Consider the following 11313-nt stretch of genomic DNA (forward strand, 5'->3'; position numbering starts at 1 on the left):
AGAAATCTTTAGATTCAATGCAATCCCTGTCAAAATAGCGATGGCATTTTTCAGAGACCTAGAACAAATAATCCTAAAATTTATATGAAACCATAAAAGATCCCAAATAGCCATGGCAATCTTGAGAAAGAAGTACAAAGTTGGAGGAACCACACTACCTGATATCAAGCTATACTACAGGACTATAGTAATCAAAACGGCATGGTACTGGCATAAAAACATACAAATAGATCAATGGAACAGAATAGAGAACCCAGAAATAAATCCACTTAATCTATGACAAAGGAGGCAAGAATATACAATGCAAGTAATGACAGTCTCTTTAACAAATGATGCTGGGAAAACTGGACAGAAATATGAAAAAAAGAAAAAGAAAAAAAAAGAAAAGAACTGGACCATTACACAATCTACAAGAAAAGACTCAAAATAGCTTAAAGGCTTATAAATATAAGATGCAAATCCATAAAACTTCTAGAAGAAAATATAGGCAGTAAATTCTGATATCGGTATGAAGAATTGTTTTTGGGTATATCTTTTTGGACAAGAAAACAAAAGAAAAAATAAATAAATGGGACGTCATCAAATTAAAAAGCTTTTGTGTGGCAAAGGGAACCATCAATAAAACAAAAAGAAAACCTACTCATTGGGAGAAGATATTTGCCTATGATACATTTGACAAAGAGTTGACATCCAAAATTTAGAAAGAACTCATAAACTCAATAACAACAAAAAATCCAGAAGACCTGAATAGGTATTTCTCCAAAGAGGAAATGCAGATGGCCGATAGACATATGAAAAGATGTTCAAGGTCACCAATCATCAGAGAAATGCAAATTAAAACCACAATGAGATATCGTCTCATACCTGTCATATTGGCCATCATCAATAAGTCAAAAAACAACGAGTGTTGAAGAGGGGGAAAAAATGGAGTAGATGATAGAGGCTCTGTTCATCCCTCTGGTAATCAAATCAAAGTTGTGAAGGAAACAAGAAGCAGCAGCAACAAAAAATCACCTGGGATTTCTCTAGGGAGAAATCCAAGAAAGCACACTGCAGTGGCAGAAAATAGGACAGGGCGAGGACATGGGGCTGCCCAATCTCAATTGGCTGAGACAGAGGTTGTGGCAGCAGCGGCGGCGGCGGCGGTGGCAGCAGCAGCAGCAGCAGCAGCAGCAGCAGCAGCAGCAGCAGACTCCTCTTAAAGGGGCTGCGTCTGCAAGTGGATTTTCACAGTGATGGACCTACTCACTGTTAGCACCAGTGCCGATTGGCTTGCATACAGGGGCACCGGGAACTTAAAGGGAGACATTGTCAGAGTGAGGGCCGAGGTAAGATTCGCTCTGTATAGAAGTGCCGCCGATATCCATTGTTCTTTGTTAAGCCTTCCCCGCTCCCAGTGCATGGACACAGCGCTGCCATAGCTCTGACATCAACAAACTGGATAACAGAGGTGGTTCAGCCCAGAGGATTCCCTGAAACCCCACATCCCCCAACTCATGGCCTCATTGAAGCCACATCCAGGTATATCCTCAGCGAGTCAGGTGCTCTTTGTTGAGCAGCGCCTAGACTCACACTGGAGGCAGCTGGCCTCAGTTTCTGATGTGGCCTTTTGAGGTAACTATAAGCATAGCATCTGTAGATTGCTTGCTGAATCCTTACAGGTAGCCCCAGAGGGGCACAAGCTTGGCCTAAATTTGGCCTGCAGCTGAACCCCTTTCAGAACTGTACCACTGGACACCTATTTCACAAATCCGCACTAATAAGACCAGGAGACTTAGGAACTTTGCTTAGTACATAGAAACAGACACAGAAAGGCAGCCAAAATGGGAAGACAAAGAAGCAAAAACCATATGAGAGAACAGAACAGAGATCCAGATATAGCGGAGTCAAGTAATCTAACAGATGCAGAGTTCAAAACACTGGTTATAAAGATGCTTAATGAACTTTTGAGAAGTGAAGATAAATTCAGTGAGAACTTCATAAAAAATATAAAAACGGAAATGGAAATTATAAAAGGGAACCAGTCTGAAACGAACACATTATCCAAGATGAGAAGTATATTAAGTGGATAAACAAAGAAATAAACAGAGTGAATAAAGAAAAAAATCAAATGCCTTATCTAGAGAGCGGGAAAGCCAAGGACACACAATCAGAATGGCAAAAGATGAGATGCCAAGACTATAAAAAATAATTTCAAGAGCATATGGGACACTATTCAGGGTCCAAATATCCATTTGATCAGCATACCTGAGGAAAATCGAGATGTTGAACAGCTGTTTGAAGAAATAATGATGGAAAACTTCCCTAACCTGGTGAAGGAAATGGACATAAAACCCCAGGAAGCTCAGAGAATTCCAAAAATCAGGGATCCAAAGAGGCCCACACCAGGACATATCATAATTAAAATGCCAAAAGTTAAATACAAAGAAAGAATATTAAGAGCAGCAAGAGAAAAACAGATAGTTACTTATAAGGGAAAACCCATAGGACTAGCAGCTGATTTCTCAAAAGAAACTATGCAGGACAGAGAGCTTGACAAAAATATTCAACAGGATGAAGACCCAGGATCTACAACCAAGAATAATTTATCCAGCAAAGCTATCATTTAGAGTTGAAGGACAAATAAAGGGCTTCCCAGACGAAAATAAGCTAAAAGAATTATTATCGCCAAGCCAGTGTTACAGGAAATATTGGATGGACTTCTTTAAGAAGAAAAAACATGTATCAAAAACAGGAATAAAGAATGGTAACAACTATATTCCTATCAATAAATACCTTAAATGGAAAAGAATTAAGTTCTCCTACTAAAAGAGTGGATGAATGGAAATGAAAACGACTCCCACATGTTGCCTATAAGAGACTCACTTCAGATTAAAAGACACACACAGAATAAAAGGAATGGGATAGAAAAAAGTATTGTTTTGATGGATCTAGAAGTTATTTAAGTTAGACAAAAAAGATAAACACTATATGATTTCACTTATATGGAGAATCTAAGGAATAAAAAGAATAAACTAATCAAAAACAGACTCACAAATATAGTGGACAATTTGGTGATGGACAGAGGAGAGGGAGGTTTGGGGGGCTGGGAGGACAGAGTGAAGGGTTAAAGAAGTACAATTTAGTAGCTGATGGATGGTCATGGGGATGGGGAGCATGGCATAGAGAATGCAGTTAGCATTAATATGTTGGCTAGGTGGAGGGTCAAGGTAGGGAGGGAGCAACTGGGGGGATCATTTTATGAACTATATAGATGTTTAACCAATGTACTGTATTCTTAAAACTAATTAAAGTAAATAAATTAGAAAAAAATGATTGTTGACGAAGATGTGGAGAAAATGGAACCCTTGTGCACTATTGGTGGGATTACAAACTGGTACAGCACTATGAAAAACAGTTTGGAGTTTCCTCAAAAAATTAAAAATAGAACTACCTTTGACCCAGCAGTTGAACCTCTAGATATTTATCCAATAAAAACCAAACACTGCTTTGTAAAGATCTATGCACCCCTATGTTCATGGTAGCATTATTCTCAATAGCCAGGATGTGGAAGCCAACTAAGTGCCCATCAATATATGATTATAAAGTTATGGTACATATAGACAATGGACTATTACTCAGCCATAAAAAGTAAAATTAAACCATTTGCAACAACATGAATGGAACTAGAGGATATTATGTTGAGTAAAATAAGTTAGACAGAGGAAGATAAAACCATATGATTTCTGTTACCTGTGGAATCTAAGGAACAAAAGAAATGAACACACTAAATGAAAACAGACTCACAGATACAGAAAACAACTGGTGATTGCCAGAGTGGAGGTAGGTTGGAGGGCCAGGTGAAAAGAATGAAGCGATGAAGAAGTACAGATTAGTAGCTACAAAACAGGAACGAATGTAGAGTACATCATAGGGAATACAGTCAATATTATTCTAATGGCTGTGTGTAGTGCCAGATGGATGCTAGAGTAATATGCGGGATCACTTTATAAATTATATAAATGTCTAATCATTTCACTCTATACCTGAAACTAATATAAAAAATTTTTTTAAAAATACCCCCCAAATAGTGTTATATAATAAAAGTTTATACTTATATTTCAGCACTATTTTAAGATCTCAAAATGTGCTTTGATTATGATGTTTTAGCAGAATATTATCTGATTTTTATGCAATTTCCTATATAATCTAATAGCACAATATTATGTAACACATTCTGGTTTAATGAGTACTTATTCACTGAAGAACTCTTAACCTGATTATATACTTAGAATTATTCATTCCTTACATATTAGTGAAAGTATAATTAGAAAATGCAATTGGAATAAACTCCAAAATACTATAGTTATTAGGTAAATCTTGACCACATCGTTTGATCGGATTTCTCTACTGGGGTTTGGCTTTACTTGGGAGTTAGCAAACTATGGTCCATGGGTCAAATCTGGCCTGTCACCTGTTTTAGTTAATAAAGTTTTATTGACTTACTGCCATGTTCATTCTTATATGTACTGTCTGTGGCTGCTTTTGTGCTACAGCTGCAGAGTTGTAACAGAGACCATGTGTCTGGCAAAGACTAAAATATTTACTCTCTGGCTTCTTACAGAAAGTTTGTTGACTCCTGGCATTACCTACTTTAAGGTATAACTTTACATATATTTAGGTAACATTCTACTTTACTAACAGAGGACATTGAACAGCAAAATGCCCTATAATAGCAACAGCTATTTTTCTGTTTTGCAAAAATTACAATTCTTTAAAAAAAACTAAACTATTTCTAATATTTTATTGATCTACATCCATATTTATTATATTTATTAAATAAATATACTTTGAACTTCTCATTGGTGAACTAATTTGTGTAATCAAGCTTTCTGATATATTTGCATTATACTGTTGACAATTGTTTCTAGTCATAAAATATTTTAATAATTTAGTCTGGCAAATAATTATTTGCCTTGGGCATGTAAAGGCATGGGCTGAGTTTTCTGTCATTTTACACTAGGCCCACTTTTGATGAAATGATAGGGGTCATACATTTTTGGTAATATTTGTAAAGCTACATTTTGGTGTCTTTTCAAACAGAAGAGTCCAGTTTTTATATTATTGTAAGAATAGAGGAGAAATACATTTTTCTATATAATAAAGAACATCTTTTATTTCATGAATCGATAATTTTCAGAAAGGAAAACCTTGGGCATTATAGAATTAAGAGAAGGCAATTTCTGAAAATGCCATATCTTTAAAACCCAGATGATACTGATGGTAGTAACTTAATCAGTTTTCAAATTCACTAAGCTGACCTCTGTCTACAATTTTTTCTTATAATTTTTTATTTCATAAGTGGATCTATTGGTTCTTGTCCTTTAATCTATTGAAATGTTCCCATTCTTAGTTCTGGGCTATGTGTCTTTCAACAGATGCTTATTGTTTCCTGGGTGCCAGGGAGTTGAGTTGTGTTTATAGATGAAGTAAAGAATAGGATAATAGGGAAAGGACCTTATTCATTTTTCTTTCTGTCTTACCAGAACCCTGAACGTGACAGACACCTAACATGCTCCTATAAAGAAAGGATAGTGGAAGGCACCTGTGAGCAACTCACGCTTGTTAGAATCTGCTCCCTAGTCTGTGGTTATGCTTCCCAGCTGCCCAGGAATCACCAAGGCCTCTGGCTTCTACGGATCTCCACCACTGAACTGTCTCTTCAGCCTCAAAGGCTACTGAATAATCCAAAACAATAGATTTCTAACTTGGATTAGTTCCATTGTTTCTATTCTCTTTCTCACAGAGGCTGCTGTGCGAGGCTAAGAGACCATCCCAGAATTCTAGCTCTAAATTTGGGATTAGAGAATTTGTTGGATTTATATAACTTCCCAGCACATGCTTGCTGTGTGTGCTTAATGCCTAATGATTTCCAGCTTGTTCCTTCCAAACCAGAGCCTTGAAGTTAGCTGGGAGTTTTCTTGATAATTCAAAGTAACATTGGTGACTGGGATTTTGTGAGAACAGTTTAAGGTTGTTTGGCTCTAGATAGAGTCAAAGTTACAGAAGGATCCTTACATTATTCTACATTGTTCAGAATATGCTATTTCAGACAGATTTTTATTCTCAACTTTTTTTGTATTCAAGGAGAAAGAAATGGTAAATTCCAAAATTGGAAATGCTAGGAAACACTTTATGTGTGTTTAGTTCAGGAGAAGAGACTCTTGGTCTTTGTCTGTCTATACTCTGCTCTAATGATCCTGTCAGTGTTGTAAAAATGTAAAAAAACAAATTTTTTTTTTGCCTAATTGGGAAAGTGAGACAACACTTTTTGAAGCAATTATTGACAAAATCATTAGAATAATTAGGATAATCTTTGTTTAAAGAAGCAAATATAGGATCTGTAATCAGAATAATGCTAAGTGGGTTAAGGAGGAAATAAATCCTAGACAAATATTTTACTTTCTCTGATTCTCATTCTGGTAATCCTTTTATTTTTCACAGCTGAAGAATATGGTTTATTTTTTGTTGCTGTTGACTTGACCTCTCCTTTCTGTTTCTATTGATGGTTAACTTAGGAAAGAGACTGGGTACCTTCAACCAGCTTATAATGGACTTAGCCTTCAACTCTATTTCAAAATATTTCTCAGGGATAAATACATTCACAATTGAGGGCTAGTGGTTCTTCTATGTTGGTACAGGAACAGTAAATCATGTAACCTTTAAAATTTCAACTTTAAAATCTCTTTCTCATCCATGGATATGTATGTTTATAGAGGTTAACATAATGACGATAAAAGAAGCTTAATGTTACGTTATAAATGATATTTGAACTTGACTGTAACAAAACTTAAATTACACAAGAAGTAAAAATGGAATGACAGGTAATTTTCTAAAGTCAATGATACAGACCAGCCTTAAATTGAAGGTTATTCAGATAAGGGGAACTTGGCCGGCTTGCAGACACTGTTTGAGTTTTTTTCCTGTCGGAGAACTGTCTGAAAGGTGCCAGCTTTAATAGAATTTAGATAAAGACATTCTCATTTTAGCTGAAAGTTGGACATTCTTCTGTGTCTGATTCATGCTTGTAATACTGCCAAGTTTGATAGGATTTCAGAAGCACTTTAACATTTTTAACAGTCTCACTACTTGAGTAAGTTGTCACAGCATCTCAGCCTGGGGGTTAGGAAAAAATAAGGAGAATCATAGTCACTCTAGGTAGGTGAACTTGAGAAGTGCCAAATAATGGAAGTTTCCAGCATAATAATATTTAAAAGTACAAATGACACAGGTGACTTAAGGTAGTTTCAATGGGTTGGCATTTAAGGAATCCAGAGAAAGTCCCCCTTTTGTTCTAGGATCTTTCTCTCACTGCTTCTAGATTAATTGGATAATCATAAAATAAAGCATAGCTCAACAAGCAGCTATTAATATTTCATGTGAATCAATCAACGTTCTTTTGCAATTTTGCAGGCTGATGAGGGCAGACTCCTATGAGAATTGAAAGATGGATAAAGAGTAATGAGGGACTGAAGTGGGGCAGTATGTGAGAGAAAGGCTTGGGCAGGTTATTGTAGCACTAGATGGGTGCTTTGGAGAAGAGGAAAACTGCAAGAGTATCAGGGGAAGAGTTCAAAAGGCACCTTGTCTGGATCCTTGGTACTCGAAGTATGGTCTGTGTGGATCAGCAGTAACAGCGGCACCTAGAAATGCAGAACTCAGACCTGCTGAGTCAGAATGGGCATTTAACCAGATCCCCAGATAATTCATATGCATACTGAGGTTTGAGAAGCACTGGCCTCTCGTGCTTCTTTTGCCAAGGGCCTGTTCAAGCAAAATGGGGTCCTCTGGTCTCTGAAAGTCATTGGTGGACTTTCAGGATGCCTTCTTGTGCACGTGGATTCACCAACCAAATGGAGAATCTGATTCACTTAAAGCAACGTCATTTCTCTTAGCAGCTATTTTAGTAGAGAGAAAAGAAATTAAACCTTGTCTATTGCCATGAATGAGGATTTCTTTCAACTGCCAGAAAGAAGAGTTCATACTTGTTAAAGATCAAATCATGCCCTAAGAGAGAGTTAAATGAGTTATAAAAACACAGGAATTTGCAATACTAGGAAATTTAGAGGTAAATGTGACAGAGCTCAAGTCTTTATCATCATAAGGCCTTAGGAAGGTTGACAACAATTTTAATAGTTTTTAGATTTTATTGGAGATTGTGAGAATTTTGTATAAGAAATAATTTTTAAAATATGAATAAAAGACTAGTTTTTAAAAGAGCATTTTCAATACTAAGACACAAGTTAGAGCTAACTTTAGAGTATTATGAAAAGCAAACTTTGTAAAGTTGCTGGATGACAGATACTGATGGGAGAATTGAGAGCATTGTTCACAAGGCTGCCAGCAGAGCCGAGTAAGAAGGTAGAGCAGGTGTTTACTGGGACTAGCTGAGGAAGAGAGAGCTACTAGTAAGAACTAAGGAAATGTCACCATAAATCGGATTCACATCAGAGTTTATGGAGCAGGTATTCTCTATCAGGGACTCTGCTAGATATGGTAATGATAATAACTTTTTCCTGCTGTCAGTTGTTCAAATGATGACGATTAACTATAGTCCAAGCCAACTTATGGTAAGTTCCATAATAAAGGTGCATGTAAATTTTGTGCTTTATCAGAAGAAATAAAGAATGAAAGTAGACAGGCAGAATAGAGGTAATTGAAGTGGGGATTGGGGTGCATTTTAGCCTCGTGGCACTTAGAATATGTAATTTAGAACCCGGCAGTGCACTTATCTCAGTGTTTGACCCTTTTTGAGTCCTATGAGAACTTTCTAGTTTGCTGTTTAACACCTATAAACAAATTGGCTTGCAAAACATACCAGCTGCTGTACTATTAAAATTCTTCTTTCGCTTTGATTCCTTATTCTGTCTTGGTTGCCAAGACTTGGTTGTAGTTTAATAATATGATTCTTAAATGTTTGAATGCTTTGCATAATATTTAATTTTACCATGATTGCTAAAAATAAAAATGAGCAACTCTTCCCCCTATATTGTACTTAGTTGATTTGGGGCTTATTACACTAAATTGCTAAGAGAAATAATTGTTCGAGAGCAGAATTGGCCTCTGGCAACTCTCAGAAATCAATGAAGCTTCGCAGCCTCATCACTATTACATGGGACTCTTGCAGAGCCTCTAGATTCTCCTAAATTAATGTACCCCATTTGTGCAAAAAATCCCTGACAATTGCTTCATTTACATCTAGACTTTTTTATGTTACAATCTACTGCAATTTTCTTAACCAGGCTTTCTGTCTCATCTTTGTCATCAAAACCTAGCTGTTTTGTGTTTAATTTCTGTTGGTTTCAGATTAATATTTCTGATTCTATAAACTAAGAGTATGATAACTATTATTAATATAGTGTTATTAATATCTTACTTTCAGATAGCATAGTTAAATTTAAATAGTATCATTTACATATTTAAAAGGAATTTCAGACACAGCTAGAGAAAGTTTACTTCATGTAAGGATTTCCTACACCAGAAATAGCAAAATGGTAGATGGATATGGACCACAAACATTTGTCTGTTGTTTGGTTTAACCTTCAGAGTTTTTTTTTTTTTTTTTAATGTTAGCTGCTAATATATATAAATCTGAATTTCTGGCTTCTCTTGATCAGCCTCATGCTTTGGTTTCACCTGGTCCATATTCTCTTGCAGCAAAAGTTGGCTGGTGCTAAGTGGCAGCTGCCTTCTTTGAGTAGATCCTATCCTCTTACAAGGCAGCGCAGTTCCACTTTTTGCATGTTCTCGACCTTCTTTACCCTGGTGGGCACTGCATTTGGAAATTCTAATCTAGTGGTCTGTGTGTGGCCCTGGCCTAGATTAGGGAGCAAGTAAAACTAAAGCATAAATGAAATATTCTCCTTCTTTGACATCAAACTAAATTTTTAAGTATCTATTAGCTTTTGAATAATAATAAAAAAATTTGGATTTAATAAGTTAGAAATCTTAAAATTACAGGTAAGTTATTATACCACTATGGGTGGAAATTAACTATTACATGGAAATAAGCAATTTTGTCTGTTAAGAGGATTATCATACTTTATAGATATAATTTGGAGACCTATTGGAAACTGAGCCCATAGAAATAAAAGGAGATGCTGAGCAAATTATCTATCTTATCAAAGCTCTGCTAACAGTCCACTTTAATGAGAACTTTTGAAAATCTAAAAGTTAGAAGTGGCATTTAGCAAAATTAAAATATGTCAAAATGGAAGGTAGATATTTAATCTCTCTTAAAAATTGGTGCAGAAAGTTGAGTACAACTAAAAAATGATAGGCTTTTAATAAGAGAGGCAGTAAGACTACCAAGTAATATATTCTAACACATTTCAAATTTAGTTGTGCTAATGTACACTTTTCATTAAAATGGTGATTTTCCTTATTAGCGATTATTTCAGTTATTACAAAAAGATGAACTTACAACTGTGAATTTTTTTAAGTTCTTTGTTTCAATGCAGAATTTCCTTTGAAGCAAGTGAAACAGTTAAAACAAGATAACCTTAGTTTAAAGTAGATTGAAATAGAACTAAGGTATTTCTACTGTGTAAGTTGTGCTAAAGAACTTTTGAGGGCATATGACTAGGTGGAAAAGACATATGAATATACTAAAAAGTGTGGTGTTTATAAATTCTTCTTAATCTCAGAAACAAAATATTCAGTTTTCTGATCTCAAAATTTGTCTGGGGATGCCTGCCACTAAGTTTTTAATCTTTCTTCAAATGAGGAATGAAGAGGGAGGCATCTCTTTGTGGAGTATATATGTGTGTGTTGTAGGGGTAGTGCTAAGATTTCTATTTTCCGTAGCTTTTTACTATACTTTTTTTTTTTGCAAGTAAGTATTGTACTTTACTATAAACTTCTAATTCTGGTTTTGAAAGCATAATAACATTGTGAAAAACAGATTTTTTTAAAAAAAGCAGAGTGACTTGCCCCAGATGAGAAACTCAATGACCCATTCAAAACCACTTAATTGCTCTTTTGTTTTTCAGCTAGGAAGCTATTACCTAGATCTCTAAGTCTCCTTACTAAAGAGTCATTTTGATAGGCAATGGATTTGAACATTGCGCTTGAAACCAGGAGCCTAGATCAATTATTAGCATTTCCCCCCGCCCTGTGATTATTAGTTTCACTTATACTCTTTTAGAAAAAAAAAGAAATATAGAAATTTAACTTTTGAGAAGAGTTTTTGGTCTTTCATTCACTTAGCAGTTTTAGCAGCAGAATCAGATGATGAAATAGAGATGCAGGTGTCTTGACTTTTGAAAGTGAGGC

The sequence above is a fragment of the Pteropus medius genome, unplaced genomic scaffold (assembly GCF_902729225.1).
Source record: "Pteropus medius unplaced genomic scaffold, Ma_sr-lr_union100, whole genome shotgun sequence".
Lineage (NCBI taxonomy): Eukaryota > Metazoa > Chordata > Mammalia > Chiroptera > Pteropodidae > Pteropus > Pteropus medius.